Source organism: Hetaerina americana, unplaced genomic scaffold, assembly GCF_022747635.1.
Source record: "Hetaerina americana unplaced genomic scaffold, ioHetAmer1.1.p SCAF_4, whole genome shotgun sequence".
Lineage (NCBI taxonomy): Eukaryota > Metazoa > Arthropoda > Insecta > Odonata > Calopterygidae > Hetaerina > Hetaerina americana.
In genome coordinates this window covers 89,463,908-89,483,585 of record NW_027286985.1, presented here as the reverse complement: position 1 = coordinate 89,483,585, position 19,678 = coordinate 89,463,908, and the positions used below count along the sequence as shown (strand labels likewise).

The following is a 19,678-nucleotide window of genomic DNA, read 5'->3' as shown; positions in this document are numbered from 1 at the left end:
TATTTTTCTATTTTTGTCCCTTCATTCGCTGATTAGACATCGCCCGACCGTTACAAAACTATTGTTACATATATATATATATATATATATATATATATATATATATTTCATTCGATGTGCGAATTTGGCTAGTGTTAATTGACAAAAGTCAATTTTATTGACTTAATTACTTTCAGAAGTAAATTTTTAGCATAAGTATACGCATAAATGGCTCTCAATTGACGCGTATATTTAATTTTACTCCTATTTCGTCATTCACTGAGATTCCAATAAAAAGTACTTACATTCTGTCTTCATCGGCCTAAATTATGAAACATTGAAAGACCAGGGGCGAGTGAAAAACTGAACGATGCGCCCATCCTGCACACCCCAGCGAGAATTTCCCGTTATAGGGCATCATTCCCTTAGAATTCGTGTAAATGGTATTTGCACACAATTATTATTTCTGCTAATATATTAAAGCAGACAGCATGACATTAAGGCTTTAAAACCGGTTGAACGGGCATTTAAATAATATAAGTATTCAATAGCCACAAAAAGCTACTACGATGGCAGCTTTTCGTGGGGTGACACAGGTGCGATGTGCAAAGAGACATGAGTATCGTATCCAGGACAAGAAGGAACGAAATATTACAATATTTCACACGCGGTGACGCGTCTACTTCAAAGGCCTACGGCAGGTTGCACACAAGGACAAAGGTCACTCCTTTTACCCTGAGGAAAAACGCTAAAAACAACTACTATTTGGTCGCACGAGTAGTCCACAGACTGCAAATTCTGCTCCGCAACGCTTCGTTCAACAACACTTCTGAGTTATATCCGACAAACACAACAAGTTCTCTAAAAAAATTAACCAGTCAGTATGTCGCACGCGGACAGGCAAAAAGGAGCAAAAAAGTATACCGGAGGGGAAAGTATACTTCTGGAACGAACGCACGCAAATTTTATAAGCACAGAAATAAAACAATCGCCACCATCGGAGCGCCATTCAATTCGAGAGCACCCAAATACAAAAACTGCCGCCGTCGGCCGAATGAATCCGAGCATGTAGTATGAGTGGCGTGCATCGACGATCAGGCGCGCCCGCTCGAGGACCACTCCCGGATTCAGACGCATCGGGTCAACAAGAGACACGCGAGGCTCGCTGATTTTTCACAGCCGATGGGACGGCTGGCATTTTCATTCCGGTCGGGATCCGATAATCCCTAAGCTAAACGCGATTCATTGGAATTTTGCAAAGGGATTTCATTCGGCCGAGTGAAAAGTAACAGGAAAAATAATTTCAAGCAAAGATCAGTCAACACATTTAAATCATTAAAAACTGCCAATCTCCTAAGTGCTCAAGTGACGCCAATGACAAAAAATAATAGCTATGCCGCAAAAAGAGTCCATCGGTGCTTAAATTCCGTCCAATAAAAGGCGAATCAACGCGCACTCTGCTGGGCCCGAAGACCTGCATAGTGAAATGACTGCAGTGGAATGGGCCCGCGTCTTCTTCGTCATGCTCTCAGGAAACACTAGTAACCTCGTCTAATTCCAATGTGTGCCTTGTAAGGATTTTGAGATCGCGCCCAGATTGTCGTTCGGGGCCACGGCGTGTGATTCACTGGCGACATAGGGAAACACAACGGCGAGACTAACAAAATAAATCCACAAAAAACGCTACGACATAAACCCTCTCCAATCGCCCCTTTTTAGAAAGCCAGAGACGGAAAAATTCTCATTTGAGATAATTTTACGGCAACTTCTTCTTCTCATAGTTTACAAGTACATCACATCGACCTGTTCGTGCAGATCCGTCTTGCATCAGTAACATTTATTCGCGGTTACCCTTCATATCCTAAGGGCTCTTACGGACCTAGTTTGAGAGTCATTCTTGATCTTAAAAAAAAAAACAAATCTTAAGTACCCTACTCTCAGTTGTTACGGCTGCGTAAACGGCTCACGCGTCTTCCTGTGACTACAATATTGCACATGCTTGAAAAGAATTTATGTAAAGAGTGGAAAATTTTTACACATCAATCATCCCATCTGTAACCGATGGGAATCATTTTTAAATAAGGTACATGTCCAACAACAGAATGGCCAACGGATCGCCCTCGTCGGCGCATGCCGAGTGATTCGTGTCGTGATGGCGCCTATGACTCCAGTCGATGGGGCGCATCCAACCACACGCATTTCCATCAAAAAAAGAAGAAACTGACATTAATTCTTAATTAGTGCTACCGCGGCGACCATCATCGGCCTTTTCTTTATGGAGAGCACCCTTGGAGCGCAAACGCCACGCACGCACCAGCGACGCAAAAACGAGCGGCCGCCCGGCGGACGCCAACGACGGGGGTCATTATCGCCGTTTCTGCCGTTATTAGTGGTCTCCGAACGGAATCCTCTGCCGAAAATCCAGATTACAACGGCCTTCTGCCACAACCGCGACACTATTCCGCACCGCATTTCAAAGAGACAAACGGGGTATTTTTTTAATGCCTGTAACACCCCACGATGAAAGGAAAAGATGTGAAAAGCGGTCAAAATGGCCCTAATCGCAGCGCACACAGGAGAAATCAACAGATCCACACCCCTCTTCCCCACTCGCCTCTTGGCCATCCTTGAAGTACACCCTCTGACCCATGTCCCGACCAAAAGGCGATAAAAAGAAGGAATTTGAAAAGGTGATAACGAACCATAAGAGGCATGGTGAAATTCGAGATGCACACAAAAGAGGCTTTCTCCACTGGATTAGTGGGATTGTGAAAAAGGAAGTGGTGGAAATCAGGTTATTGAAAATATAAATATAGGGAATGAATAGGGAGAATGAAGGATCTGGGAAGAGGCAGACATTAAGCGGGAAAGCCTGCGACGAAAGCATCAGGCACAATCGTAAATTGGAAGGATGTCTCTTTAGTAGTGATGTTGAAAATATATTATTACCTCCATCGCACTACAGTTCGAGAGATCACGTCAACAAAAATAAAGAGAACAAGGGTAAAGCAGATAGGTTAAAGATGACATTTTTTCCACGAACGATATGGGGCCAGAATAATATTCTCCGATCGCGGTAGGGTTATATTCGGGTCAAATTTAGGAGTCAACCACTCCAGGAGGAATTTATTTCGGGTCAAATTTAATGTGGTGTGTATTCACACCCTGCCACACACCCTAGCAGCTGATTTAAGGGCAATACAATGTCATTATCAAATTTTAACGGGCCTACTGCATCACAAAACTATATACACACACAAAAGAGGAAAAATCATATTCATAAATATTATAGGCAGGCATCCGGAGAAAACTAATTCAATTTAGATCATTGAAAACCACACAATTCGTTTGGCGTTAAGTAAGTCACTATGCGAACTTCATTAGCTTATCAAGACAAAAAGAAGCGGCCTTTCGACTTGCATCTACAAAGAATCTCTTTCATCATAAATTAAATTACCCTTTTGAGAATTTCCTATGACCTTCTTAAATCAAAAATCTTTCGAAAATGCAAAATTATGGGAGACAAAGAAATAACTCAAGTTCGTGCGGTTACCACTTCAATACAAACGCTCGAGAGAGTACAGTCGAGACTGAAATAGTTTCGCCCATTTACATTAGCACATGAAATTTGAAGGAACGCAGAAAATTGACACAATCTGGGGACCCATCTACTGGGAAAACGAAATGAAAAATTCAACACTCATAATGCGATGCAATCGGGAGATCAGAGTGCATATATGAAGGCGATGATGATGATAGAATTATATAACAAACACAGAAAACAGTGCAACCTAATGAACCAAAGCCAGTCAACTGAAGGCAGGAGAGCTGGGAAAACTGGAAGGAGCAAAATGTTCAAGGAGACAGCGGATAGACTTAAAGACGATTAATCATAGGAGGTGGTGTCTCTAATCATCACTCGACGTACAATCCCACAGTCATTTTGTAAAGTACGAAGTCAAGAATGGTATTTCAGTTTCTCGCAACAATTTACATTCCGCGTATATGTCCATGATGGCGATTGGATTAATACAGTTTCTGTATTAACTACACTTTCATTGATTTTGTTGCCATTTCTCCAAATTGTACCCATGGCAACAATAGCAAATGTTAAAACATTCCAGAAAACATGATCGCGTGTTTCATGAACGGCGTTTTTCTATTCCGATGGCAGACATGAGAACTTCATCAAACCAATACTGATTATAACCACTACTTGTTTTTCGAGGTGACGAAGCTGAGATGAAATTTAGTATCTATGTCAAGACTGTCGTAGTATGTGAGTATTGCTATATATTGTTTCATCCGTGTTGCGCCAAATTTGACAATTTAAAAAAAATCCTCGAGATACAGGAAATCACGAACAAGGCAAACATTTCCTTCTCCTTAACTTTTTCTTGTTCAATCTCTTACGCACATCTTTAAGGCTCGAATTTCGATTGAAAAATACACATAACCTCTTATTTCACGATGTATTGGTAGTGATTTGCAGCATTCTTTACAAGACAAACGCATAACCGGCATGTTTGCATTGGTACATCAAAATATTTTTGCTTTGGCATATCCGTAAATGATTTTCGCAAACCGTGCATAAACGCTAACCTGATACACAAAACGCACATACTCACGACCGTTCTCAAGCTAACCACGCAGATGTCGCTGCCCTTCCACCCAATTTCTTCCCTGTTCCCTTTATCGCACTCCGCATTTCAATCAGAATGTTTCCAGCGCGTCCTGTCGCTAGCGCCTCCTGTCTATTTACATCCACATTCATCGCTCGCATCATTATATGTGCCTTTACTCCCACGCGGGGGCATAGCCTCTTAGCCTCCGACTTGACAGCCCGGGCTAGATCCCAGCTGCCACCTTCGGAAACACTGATTCACTCAAGCTTTGAAACTTGTCGACTACCAAATCTTCCTGGGAAATACGGCATGCGGCACGGGTAATGAGGAAGCGTCCCGCCTTATCGAAGCCATTATAAGTGAATTCTACACGACTCTGTGATTGATATCAGCCTCTTCCCTTACTAATCAAATCAACTCACTAGTTGATTACTGCGGCTGATTTGCGACTAATTTTTCGGTATACTTCCTCCGCTATCCCACTCAGAGCCATCTCTGACCGATGATGTAGTCGTCGCACTGTGGTGGAAAGTTTTATTCAACAGAAGCCATTTCCACGAACCGCTTTCTCGAACCCTGAGCATGGCTATTTTCCGAGCATTATAACCCGCTGGCCCTATTTCCACTCGATTCAATTGACTCCTTCCAAATATCAACATTTCAGACAAATGAAATCCGCGCTCGACCGTCCGCCAGACACCCTCCTCCTCCTCCGTCCCACTCTCGCCATCAATCCAGGACGATTTTCAATTAATTTATGCCACAGACGTCTGGTGGCGCCAGGTGCTGACGAAACCAAAGCGCGCAACGTGTCGCACGTGCACGCACACAGGCGCCGTCAAGCACCGCCCCCCTCCACCTCTCCCCATCGACCGCAGCGCCCCACGGCTCGACCCGACCCCTCCTGCTCCCAGCCGCTCCATCCCTCCGACCACGGCAACTTCTCCCTCCGGCGTGGGCACACGGCGCGCACTGATATCGACGTCACGAAAACATGTCACGCGGAGTGCAACCCCCCCCCCCAAAGGTGACGGGGAGGGGCGTGGTGTTGTGATGCCACCGGGGTAGAAGCACGACGAGCACGCATTACGTGTCCACCGTGTGCTCTTCTTCCGCCCCACTACCATCCCCCTTCCCCCGGCCCCTTCTCCTCCGCCGCACACGCCCCTTCATATCCCAGAGGTCAGGCAACACGAAGGACGGGGCCAAAGAGTCGCTCCCGACCGGCCGCCCATTTCGGGGATCACGTTGCGCCCATCCGGAAACAAAGAAGAATGCTACGAAATGGTGGGACCATCTCAACGACGCGTGCTTATAGTGGTTACACTCGGGAATATAGCTTAAAATGCAAAAATATTGATACAACAGCAAATATTTCACGCTATAGGAACAGGGAATATAATTGTGGTGCCAACGAAAATTGCAGATAAATGAGATCACATACTAACGAATGGCCTTGGCTACAATTTTGTCATTTCAGAAAAAAACCATCAATGGCATTAAAATAATTCTCTTAGTTAGGTTTTCGAACCTTTACGATAGGGATAATTAATGTTTTTCTGACATGATTCAAATTTAGACATTTTCAAAGTGTTTCGGTCCGCTTCCCTGAATTATAAGATCCATAAATGCAAAAAAAATTACCCGAACAAGATGGATCGCTAAGACAGATTCCACCAAAGGAAGATTATCTCCTGCGATTAAGGAAACCTGTTTTTTTCACATCGTTCCTTAAAATGATTAGACCACCAATTAAAAAGATCCGATCGCATTCGAAGAATATCGGCCGGCCTGATGTAGGGAGCAATTATGGACGCGGCTGGGAGAAAAAAAACTTTCCATTCCTAAAAGAGGTAAATACATTAGCAGGCACATATTAGGCATATATATGTAAAAGATCAAGAGTGTAACACTGTACAGGTATTAAGAGCCTTGAAAACATTGACAATCACTGCGCTCGTCTGTTAATCAATTGGAGCACATTACGCCCGTGAGAAAATATTCTTTCACAATCAAAGACTTACATTGATGCATTAAGGACTAACTGAAATTTCGGAAGTGATTTTTCAAACTTTTTTTCTTTTCATTCACTTTTAAAGACTGACTCAAAAATTCACGTTCAAAGAGAGAATAACAAAAGAGAAAATAAAAGTACAACATGACTCGTTACATATTCTTAGACAATGCACAGAATTTCGATAGTAACAAGAAATGACAATCACAAGCTTCTGAGGGGGATGGTTAGATTAAAAGCAATAAGAATACGGAAATAACAGCGATACGTCTTTAATATTTGGGAATATATTTCTTCTCTTTGGACATGCTAAGAAAGTAAACGGAAGAATGCTAACGCTAACGTGATCTCATTTATAGACAAGAATGATTAATTACAAAATTGGTGCAGTGTCGCATCGTGAAAGTCAAGCAATTTTAACTGCTTTCACTTTGAAAACAAAACGTCTTTAAGGACATAAAGGACGCGTACTGAATGTAATACAATGGCATCATTAATTGGATTTTACAGGGGGAATTAATATAGAAATTCCATCAAAAATACACTGATAGGTGTGAATAATGTGGTCGCCTCATTAAATGAGAATTAATCCATATGCATAACCCATATACCTGTAGCATAGACGAGAACTCTTCAATATGGAGTATTGTTTTTCTCCACGGGGTAAGGCCATAATTTTTCCACTGGGGAAACGGCCAAACGTTCCCAGCCAACCGTCATTTCTTCCCTTCCCGGTGCCACGGATTAATTAAATTCAGGGCCAAATATTCCTTAACGGCAGTGAATTGGGGGTTGTGAAAAGGGCAGGGGGAGAGAGGGGGTTTGCAGAAGTTCTAAGGAACGAACACGCGGTAGCAGCACAAGGTCAATTTTTCCCTGGAGAGCGGAAGAGAAAGAAAAAGATTGGGGCAAAAAACCTTGAATGGAAAGGCGCGTCAAGGGGGAGGAGAAAGGGGCCGAGGGGGCGGGGAGAAGGGAGAGGAGTGGGGGGGCCTAGGAGGAGGTTGGGAGAGGAAAAGAATTCCTCAGGAACACCAGGAATAATGAACATTTTTCTCATTTTCAGTCGAAAAAAAGACTCGACTTTTTAATTTGAATATAAAGGAGTTCCGGGCGGAGAGGAAGTTGGGATTTTCGCTCCCACCCCTGCAAAGGCCCCACTGTCACAACCCTCCGCCTGCGCCTACCCGCCACCACTCCTTCTTCCATCACATTTCTTTAAGAAATGCCGGCGATAAAGTGTACGTATGCACACACACACACACACACCCGCCACTTGATTTCTAAGTCTTTCCAATAGATTTTCCCTCCCAAGATTTTATGCGTGGCACAGGTTTCACCATCTTTCCACCCTAGGGAACATAAGGACGGAAGGTAAAGAAATTGCTCCCTTAAGATGGAGCAGAGAAATCGGATTTTTCGTCAATAGAGTGGAAAGGGAACAACTGGAAGATTTAATGCGAGGTCCTAATGTGGCAGTAATTACTCTTCGTATCCTCGTTGAGTATTTTCTCCCTTTCGAAAATTAAATGATGGAATAGTCTCTAAAGAAGACGCTACTTGAAAGCCAGCAACGTGGCCTTCACTGGCGAAAATATTGGTCGCATGACTATCTGCGAGAAAAAGAAAGCACAGAAGCTTAAGGACATATTAAAATTGTTTAAGCTAACAAACTAAAACGACATATATTTTACATAATTTCTAAGGAAAAGTGTGTTCTCACAATATAAAACCTCTCCCGCTACGTTGAACTCTTTATGCCTCTGAATAATTCCTACTTTGGCGAAATTTTAGATAATATTTCAAATATTAAAATGCAGAATTCCACAAGTGATATTTAACCTGTGAAATAACCCAGATTAAAAATTTACCTTCCCCTATATAGATCTCTAAGTTTGTTGAATAACTCGAACATTAACCCCTTTATATTCTATATAGCTAAAGAGATTTAACATAGCATTTCAACGCATCTCGTTGCATTGAAAATATGCATGTAGCTTAAAGCAAAATGACTGCAAGAAGCTGCTGAGAATACAGTTAATACTAGTATTGCCCTAGATGGCGAGGAATAAGCGCATTTTTCCTGCCACGCCCGTGTATTGAGACAAATTTCCAATTATTAAACGATTCTCCGTTAGGTGAAACGAGTGAAGAAAATTACATTTTTTTCTCCAAAAAGAGTTTGAAATATTATACGCGTCAATCGCTTGTTAAGAAGGGAAATATTTTAAAGGCGAGCAAAGACTGCAGCCTACTGTGAAGTGGATGCTGGAGGAGATGTGAAAATATTTGGAGTGTTAACCGAAAGGGACGTAACCATGGTGCCGTTGTTAAAATGAAGAGAATGCAGATCCGCGCATCTATGGAAGCAAGCGATTGGCCGTCCATTAATTGGACACACGGCTGCACGAGAGAGATGGGGAAGGGATGAGTCTCCGCTACGGGGGCAACGAACACATTGCACCCAGGGCACTCTGCTTGCCCTGGTGCACACAACACACTACCGATCAGAACAACCTGGATGTCGGAGCACATTATCCCTGAAAACATTCTCACAGTATTTATCAAGGTACGCACTAATTTTTTGGCGCGCCTGCCAATGTCCTATAGCAACAATCTCCCATGATATTACCTCGCACCATCGATGGCAACATCACGAAGTCACTAAGGGGAATAAATAGCTCGGATATTTCTCGTCATCGCGTAATTCCTTAGCTAACATATAAAAAGTTGATATAATATACATGAGCAAATTCCAATTATTAAAATTAACGACACAATGACAAATAATGAAATACCTTCTTGAAATGGTTGTTCTTGGGCGAATATTATTTAAAAGATTCCACACAACCCTTTCTTTTTGATCATAAAGGAAAATTAACGAAATGATTGTTAAATTATTTTAAAATTTCAACTATTACCTATGATGTAATAAAATAGATGGTATAGGCATAAGCTTAGGCAGGCCCATAAGGACCCTCAACACCCGAAACGAGCAGAACCATATCCAAGTAGTTTCAGAAGCAAGGCGAGAGGAAAATCACAAATGCCGCGAATGAAATCGGAAAGAAATGAAATAGACGTAAAACGTGTGGACGAAAAGGATCGATAATCCGAGGAGATTAAAATCCAGAAGACTTTCTGCCTGTGAAGTTGAGAAAATCCTACGCGAATTCCAATATTGCAACTCTTTGAGAAGACGGAAAACTTTTATCCCTGATGGAAGCGATGGATCTTGCACCTCGACCGCCAGTGGCGACGGAACGGAAGTGGCGGCGGCTGCCTCCCTTATAAGTGTCAGTGCGTCCCCAAGTACGTATGTGCGTCTCTCCCTCGGAGCGAGAAATGAACAAGAAGGGAATAGTGGAGACGAGAGTGGACTGTTCTGGAGGACGGACGTTCAAAGAAAAAGAAGAACCCGATGCAGTTATTACTCGAACCTCGCAGAAATTTAATTAAAACTTGAGTTGAAATCATAAAAAGGAAAGAGGTGTGTAACGGATAAAGTATTCGTATTCACTTGTGCAGAGAATGTGCAATCTTGAATTCATTGTAAGGAAAAAGACATGTAAAGATGAAAAGACGCCCTGAGGGTGGGGGGAGAAGGGAGCTTTCGAGAACTACTACTACTACAGTACTAGTAAGTCGGCTGCATAAAAAAACAAGAAAATATGAGTTAATGCAGTTGGCGCATTTCCCTATGGTTCCTTTGCATTTTATCCTAAATTCACACATAACAGTCACTCTGTCGGGTTATTCAAATGAACCCTTTAACTTGAATAATTTTGTCAATACGATCCTCTCTCGAGTTTATACGGCTACTAATTTTAGAGTGCCTGTGCACGACCGTTTTGATTAATTCCTTGTCTCTTCTTCGAAGACTAGCAATGCGCAGCGTACACACTGCCATTAACTGATATTTTTGTCAATTTAAAATATTACTTTCCAATTAGAAAAATCAAGAATAAATTCTGCTTGAAGTGCGAACAGTCATATTAGAGCATGCACACAGAATGTCGGGAAAAATAATGCCGTCTCGATCCAACCAGGTCTCAGGGTCGACAAGGACCCTGCAATTTATGGATTCGCCACCGCTGCCTACGAACATCGCAGCCCTTGGGTGGAAGGGGTTGACGGGAACCGCACCCGCACTTAACCGTCATGGATGCAATAGAGGGGTCCAACCTGGAGGGGACGACACCACTGCCTCGCAGCCTTAAACAGGTGCCCTCCCTCTAACCACTCCACACACCCGCCTCTCTTCAGGGACGATTTTTCCATAGCCACTTAATATGCTCATAATTTTCATTATATTAAGTTTATCATTTTCGGTTTCTCATCTTGACAATTATTTGTTGTCTCAGGCGTAACTTTATGGAATTTTCATAACAACTTGAAATGAAATGAAATAATTTCATTTCAATATTAGACAGTTATTTATTTTTACAGCTATATAATGATCCTATTGAAAATCATTTAATATCCTTCCACATTCTTTCGGATTTATGCTCACATCTTATACCGGTTCATTCTTCTTTAGTATATATATATATATATATATATATATATATATATGAATATATATATATATATATATATATGAATATATATATATATATATGAATATATATATATACTAAATAAGCAATACTAAAATATATATATATATACATACATATATATTAAATATATATATATATATTTTTTCACACACACATTTATACTAATATCTCATATTTATACTTATATCTTATATTTACACTTATATCTCTTGCACAAATTGGAAGGATGTTTCTTTATACGTGATGTTGAAAATATATTATTACTCCTATCGTACTAAGTTAGGAGAGATCATGCCAATAAAATTAGAGAGAGTAAATGTAGAAAAAATAGATTTAAGATACCATTTTTTTCACGAACAATACGGGTTCAACATATTAGTGTCCGGCCGCGTTTACGTCATATTCGGGTCAAATTTAGTATGGTGTGTATTCACCCCTTTACCACACACCCGAGATTGTGGCTTGCAGTGTGCTAAAATATAAAAAATATCAGAATAAACTTTTATAAGTGGTCAACGTCACTGAAGGAGCATTTTCAGAAAAGTGTTATCATTGCCAAGAAGATTACGCATCATTCGACGCGGGCGGTAGAATCGAATCTAGAGAACACTTCCAACACATTTTAATACTAATTATCCTTGCTGAAATTGCATTGTGCAAATGAGAAAACTACCTTACGCGATAATCCAGGCGCTGCAGATTACAGATGAAACTATTAAAAAGCAATGCATTTTTTCAAACCTTACCTCTGCCTAGTTCCTATTTAATCTAAAAATATCTTACCAACCCCCGACGATTGACCAGATATGTTATTTATCCCACTGTAGCGAACAATACGCGGGAACTTCTTTTTCTACATAGGTCTCCGTATCATATAAACCAGAAAACTGCCAATCATTTCAAAATATAATCCATTTAGTTTTTAAACGAAAATCCCTTTGAAAATGCAATGCACGAAATTTGACCTGATATTTTCACAACATTCGGCTAAGCTCAACGTTAGTTCGGACCAACACAGGTTTAACATGCTCACAATCGGCGAATGACAGCTTTAACTCAAGCAGTGCAAATAAATAGCAAATAGTTTGAGGAACGAATGCGCTAAAATATTCTTCAGCCTGTATTCACAAAGCAATCCAAAAATGTGTCCTCTTTTTTTGTTTTGGAAAAACACGATCATGACAAATCTTTTGCCGTACAGGAGCAATATTGGATAATCTACCATACGATATGTTTACTCATAGGTAAGCAAACTGACGCAGTATCCTTTACACCAATCCAAAACGCCTTTCAAACAGTATTTACCAAATACCAGACTTGATGATGTCTTGGAGTGAAGTGAATAACGCATCTGCGATCTCTGCAAGTATCTTTCCTGAAAATGGAGAAGTCCCGTTGACGATTATTTTTTGTGATAGTAGTGTCTAAAAAATTAATGGAGTCGTACAGTCCTTTCTCCATTGAGAACCTAATGTTTTTGAGCAAGGAATCGAAAAACATCAAGAAGCTGTCGAGTTGTCTTTGTGAACCTGCCCATACACACTTCACGTCAAGACATCATTTCTCCCAAAAATTAGCAGCGTTAAACTCAATAGTCCAACGTGTGACAAGATTACCTTGTCCCCCCCTAAACACTCAAAAATAACTCCAAATAATGAAAACGATAGCAGAAATAAACGGTTTACGCTTCCAATTAGTTGAAAAGTATGTGTCACAAAAAATAGAAAAAATAGCAGTCACATCCATTTTCAAATCCATCCCCAAGAAAGACACACGGAAATGGAAAAGAATTCTCTTTCTGGGGAATTTATCTCGTAAAGTGACAAAAATCTTTCCAGAGAACAGAATAAAACCAGCCTTCTACAATAAAGGTAACTTGGGGAACCTTTTATCAAACAGCAAGGATAAAATTCTCATCACAGGAAAGATGTTCTCCTATTTACATTGGACAAACCGGGAGGATATTCCGTGAACGTGTGAAAGAACATTACGCCTGTTTTAAAAACAGACATCCTTCTACCCATTTTGCCATGCACCTAGTTGACAATAACCACACAAGTGACTTTCTTCCTGATATTTTACATTTGGAGAAGAAAGGTTTAAGATTAGATAGATGCCTTGGAACGTTAGGAAAATTCCAAGAACACTCATTTTAAGGGTATATTGATTAATGACCTGATGTATTCCTCCCGGTCCCACCTCCTGGACCTCCCTCTGTTCCACAGCCCCTCTTCCCCCTGACGCCATACCCAACCGCCCTCTCTCTTCCCCTACCCCCATACACACACCAGTCTCCCTTCACCTTTCCACTCCTCCCACTTTACCAGCACCTCCTCCCTCCTCTTATCTGTCTAGTATATAAAGCTGTGTGTCCTCTATACTTCACCTGATGATGACTTTGTAAGTCAAAACCTAGATCGCATAATAAAATATATGAAGAAGAACAAAATATTTTCTTTTCCGATAAAAAATCTTTTCAAAGACAGAATTGAAGAATACAACTCTAGTTACAAAATAAGTCATTAAATAGGATTAAAAATCTCACAGAAAAAATAAAGCACTCATTAATTAAAATGTCAATCATGCCAATTTGATTGTTAAAATAGTTATATAAAATTATCAATTAATATATTAGTAAAACATCAAAAGCTTCTCGTCACGGAAGAGTTTTAAATTGAATTTCAAGTAAGCACCAGTGCATACCATGGTAAACAAACACTCACTAGAAGTCACGAAAAATAAAAGCATTAGCAAAATAATATTTGAGGACCATTGAGTAATCATAAGCATGTAATTCAAATTAATAACAAGAAATTTAAAAGCCAACAACGAGGACTAAAGCTGGAGAAACCAAATTTAAAATACCAAGGGTATTTAATTACGAGTATTAATGAAGTTCACTTCAGATCTTGGTGACGAATATAATGCCATTGAATTTACCCAAAACTCTAATGCGCATCTCCGGCTGACATTCCCCCAATTATGGAGCGTTTCTCGTCTTTAGGAATGTAATATCAAGACCGCTGACATTAAGACGCAAAGGCTGAAGCAGAACCTCTCTGGCGCCTCTGTACGCAGTCAGGACACGCCCTTGATGGGGAAACTGGAAGACGAGGTAAATGCACTCACCTTCTTCAGTTGGGCACAGCAAGGTGGAGAGTCCCGTTGGAGGAGCGAAGCCGCACTGGACACGTTGGCTGCCTTCAGGGGAGGAGGGAGTCGCAAGGTAGAAGCAATGCGCTAGAACTATGGGCAAAGGTATCCCTTTTTTTAATCAACAAGTCCCCGTTATCCCTTCCCAAAATAAACCCCAAAAAAAAAATAAGTTTACACCGCTGGCTAGACACCTTCCACTATCACACACACTGCGGGATTCAAAAGTCTGATTCTCACACGTCGCGAGAGAAGAACAATGCGGAGGGAGAGTGATAACGAGCGGTTGATGAAAACGGGATTCAGTCTTCAGCAGTTTGTGTGCGTCAGATTTGACGAAGACTTCAGAGTCTGGACGACGAGCAGAACAGCATCACAACACACTGAGGGCAGCGGCCAAGGCCAGGCGTGCGACATTGGGGATGGGCATATTCATGCGAGAGAGAGAGAGAGGATGGGATGGGATCGGGAAGGGAGGGAAGGGACATAGGCGGTCCGGGAGGGGGAGAGAAAAGAGAGAGAGAGGAAAACACACGTTAGAGTTAGAAACAGATCAGGCAAATAAAACAACAACAAAGTCATGTGCATGCATGCAGTAGAATTTGGGAATGAATTAAAATGACCTTTATATTATTATTTTCATCCTTTAAATTGTCTCGATAGACTTACACCTGTGGGCCACATGTTTACGTGGTAGTAATGAAGATTACTATGGATGTAAATGCCACATGAAGGAAATCATTGAAAAAATAACAAAATAAATAAGTAAAAACTTGGTAAAGAATCAAAAACCATAGTAGGAGTACAAGATACAGTCCTCATACGTACGTTTGAATCGTGCTATTTTAAAAAGTTTTTTCTATAGTTCCTTGAACTAGAGGTTTCTAATTCTTATACGAGTCATTAGACAATATTTTTTACCCCTTGAACTTAATGTTAAAATAGTATTAAAAGTTTTACTTATATATACCACTAATAGATAACATACTATGCCCCGTGTTATTTGAAATAACTTTCTGGGTAAAATAATTACATTCGGCAAATTATTAATTCCATGGTTCGATATTTACTATGTGGAAGTTCATGTTCATTAAATAAGGAACACAATGAACTCGTATACTGGATTTTATTCAGGTGCAACTAGTTTCAACTCTTCAGCGTCGCTATTAATCACAGGAGTACCTGATCATGACTCTGACGCTAGTTGAAATTAGTAGTGCCTGCAAACAATTCAGAAGAAAAACACAGTGCGTTCTATATTTCACGTTCTGCTACACATAATAGTTCAATAAGTGATCATTTGAAATATGACATAAGGGAAAATTACATTAAAACCAGTAACTTACCCAACGGTCATCTTGCAATAGACATGACTCATTTTTGGACGATGCAGAAAAAAAGCGAAACCACACTGCATACCTACGCTACTGAGAAAATATCGGTCTTTTTGCAAAAAAGTGATAAGCAAAAAAACTATACTTTACAATTATAAGTAGCATTTTCGTCAAAATAAAAAAATGAAGACATTTTGTCGAGAGACAGGAATTAAGAATTAACGTGTAACTACTCGTATTTGAGAAACCGGGAGAGAAGCAGTCTAAAAAAAATTCAATTCAGAGTTAGTTTTGAACCTAAAGAAAGTTATTGAAGTCTAAAAAGGTGATTGAATGAAATAAACCGAAAAAGCATAAAATTACACCTCGCAGTTATGATTAACTTGACAAGACTTCTCCATTTGTTCCAGCAGCGGAGTGTTTTTCCGGAACCAGACGCGAGACGAGCTCTGAAGCGTAATTGGAGTAGAATAAATTGGCGGGAGAAGCGGCGGTCCATCACGTGCTGCTGAGATGCGGGTGCCCACCTCAATGCTACCCACTCCACCCCCCTTTCTCCGACACACAATCCATTCCCCAACCCCCAAATGCCGTGATTCACTTCCAACATCCTTATTCTATTCATTTAATTTGCTAACCACTTGCTTGTTGGACTTTTAATGGCATTATTCTCATATAGTCCTTAATAAATAACAATTAAAGGAAAAAAAAGTTGCCAAAGAAAAAAATACGGGGATGACTGATATTCAGAAGCTGGGCCGATTTCAGCAAAAAAATAACTATTTAAATCAAACTTTAACACAAATTGAAGACATTCTTTTTTTAACATAATTCATACGAATAATGAAAACAAATTACCTAGAATATTTTGTAATGACTTCTATACCAAAACCGATCATAAACTTGATATTTGCCCATTTTATCCCAGGCAATATGATCACTTAAGCGTCCTTCGATTTAACCGAGAGAAACTCTCTTCCATTAACTCAATCTGCTTAAATGGCATTCAAAAAATTATGATGAACTTCGAGAACTACCTCATGCAATGAAAACTTTCGCCGACAGAAACAGATGACAAAATACGATGTAAACGATGACGTCATATTACCTAGTAAAATATATATGTGTGTGTGTATACATTTATTTATTTGGAGGCGACCTTACGGTAGCATCACGTTATCGCCAAACACAGATCTTCAAGTCATTGAGCGCAATATATAACATTACGTGTACTATTACATGAGTCTTTAGCTGGAAGACATACCCAGAACTATAAACTATAACATTATTGAAAAACAACAATTAATCTCGTTCTTTCAACGGAGGAGACATATTAAACTACAGCTGCCAATAAAGCTCGGGCCATTGGATTCAGTAGCTGAGGAATGTACATAATGTACCCGATCTGCAGAATATACCTCGGAGAAAAACGACTGCACCATGCTCTCCGATAGCATTCAAAACTTTCACCACTTATGAGCAAGAGTTGAGAATTTCAAGCAGACGAGCCACTGTCGCCGCGACTCTTTGCCCTTAAGGAGTCCATAATATAATCCCTAAAATTTCAAGTCCCCTTGAAAACACCGAGACTCCTAATCCACGTTTCTCCATAAAATATTCGCGAATTTTATAGTTTCGTACACTTCCCACCTACATTTTATTGCATTCAACTTTCTTTACTTTGCTGAAATAAAACGCGCTTTATTTTTATTTACGTTTACATGAAGAACTTAGAAGATTCATGACGAACAAATGATTTAAATTGAAATAGAATGAATACCAGAGAAACAAATGTGCAGTTCAAGCGCTTTTCAAGCAATTTACGCAAATACTAGAACAAATTGAATGTACATACCACAACAAATATTAAACACTTCTAAACTGGTTACTCCTAACAAACTCAAAATTAATCAATTCCTAACAGGAAGGTGAAAATAAAGAGCTCATAATAGTGAGTTAAAAAGAGATATTGAGTAGGACACGGTATTGAAATGATGCAGCCGATATGGACAGAACGTAATAAGTGGAGGAGGAAGAGAATCGGATTTTGGGATAACGTTGGATTTGTGAAGCAATCGAGGACGATCTAAAATCGGAGCAAAAAGATCTCGGCTTAAACAGAAGTGCCTTGATTACCACGACACTTAGTGTTTATTGAAGGAACATTTAAGCCCTAAATTTTCCTAAGGAAAATATGGTTTAATAATTAATCAATTGAAAGTTAACATTCACTGCAACATGAAAATAATTACTAACATCAACGAGCGAGGAATATGCAAAAGAGGTACCGATAACTCTAAAAATGTGGATGCAACACAACACTCGCTGGAAAGTAAACCACGGGGGGGAGGGAAAAATTAGGAGGCGGCGGAAAAGAGACACCTTCATCCCGCGGACCCCAGGGTCAGGTCAACGCAATGACTAGGGGGAGGGGGGAGGCTGGCCCTGGCTCGACCGCCGCTGAAAGGCCTCCTCTTCACGCACCTCCCAACCCCCGTGGACGGCGCCGTCAGCTGAGGGAGAAAGGGGAACGAGAGGGGGGGGGACGTTGCGCCCCAGGACTCTCGAGGTGCACCAGGAATGGGGCAGGGGCAAATCCATGAACGCCTCCGCGACGGGCCGAAGGGGTGGGATACCGGCGGATTTACGGCCCAAGGGCGGGTGTCTCGAAAGCGCACGCATTAACACCCAGCATTGACTGGCGGAAGATGGCGTTTGCCCGTCCAGCATCGTTCCGTCGCCATTAATGGAACGAGAAATGCAAAGGGAAGGATTGCGCGGCCTCAGCACGCTTTGTTAAAGTAACTTTACCTTTCGCAGCTGCACGCATCATAAGCATCATTATCTAAATGCACGTTTTAATGAATTACAAAGATAGAAGTACACTACTTACTCCTTTTGAACAAAAGGAAATATAGAAGATTTCATGAAAAATTTAACATGACATGAAAGGAATCTTACGATATGTGGTACCTTAAGGACCAGAGCAAATAAATCAGCAGTATCATATTAAACTTTCCACAAAATCTAGAATGATTTTAATTCAAAAGGTTACATTTTAAAAGAATGTACCCGACGCCGGTGAAATAACCTAGGAGAAATGACTTACAAGGGAGCGCAGAGAGAGATATTTTATTTACATGCTTCACTGCACTTTAGTATCTTTACATAGTCTGTGGACTTAATTCTGAAAACGTCAAGAAGTTCAATTTTTCTGTTGGCTTCCACATACATCCACTAATTAAGTGTCATGAGTTTAATGACGTGGGGCGATACGCCTATAGGTCGATTGGCCACCAAATACAGAGGCGACCTTGTCCTACTGCTTGAATTACTTCAAAATCAGAAACATTTTTCAACTGAAACACCTCTAAGTAACTTGGATATACACAAAATCTTATCCTTTAAAAGGCATTTATTATTTAACATTAATGAGATAAAAAGGGAGAATAAGGAATGACTGTCAAGACTCCTTATTCCCAGTTTTACTAACTAATGAAAGGTTTCACTGCTATCAGCGATAAGTCTATTTTATCGAATCCACGTATATCAAGGTAAATGGAATTATTGAGGAAATTCGAGGAAATGTCGTTTATATAATAGTCTACTGTTGACTGATATCGGAAGCACTCATATTTTTTTAAAACTTCATTTTTTGGGTGATTTATCAGGGAAGAAATATTAAAAAAGACAGAAGATACTCCAAGATGAAAATTATGATTTCGCAACGGTCGAAAAAAAACTAAATAAGAAGAAAACATAGAGAGGAACAATCTTTAAATACTTAAAACCGACCGTTACTTAGTCCAGTTTTCACTGCGACTTTTTTTATAGCTATAATAGGTCCTCTGAATAATTAGAAGTTGCCTTCCGACTGTCTAAAAAATAAATTCATGGCAACGATTAACCAAATACCATTCTCATTGGATCATTTGGTTACCTAAGCACGGTCTTCTTTCACCGAACTGTCGTACCTCTCGGCTTTCCCTCCGTCCGCATTCCTTTATCATT

General features: G+C 40.3%; 1 protein-coding gene across 3 annotated transcripts in view; it reads right to left on the bottom strand.

Annotated features, from left to right (window-relative positions):
• LOC139692456 (transmembrane protein 47) overlaps positions 1-19,678 on the bottom strand; it is a 987,299-nt gene that overhangs the window by 595,309 nt on the left and 372,312 nt on the right. For 2 of the 3 annotated variants that reach the window (XM_071590668.1, XM_071590670.1), the window contains exon 2: positions 14,310-14,716. The exons of the other annotated variant lie outside the window; for it this stretch is intronic. The gene's annotated coding sequence lies outside the window, so the exon portion shown is untranslated. The remainder of the gene's footprint in view (positions 1-14,309; positions 14,717-19,678) is intronic. 3 annotated transcript variants of the gene reach the window in all.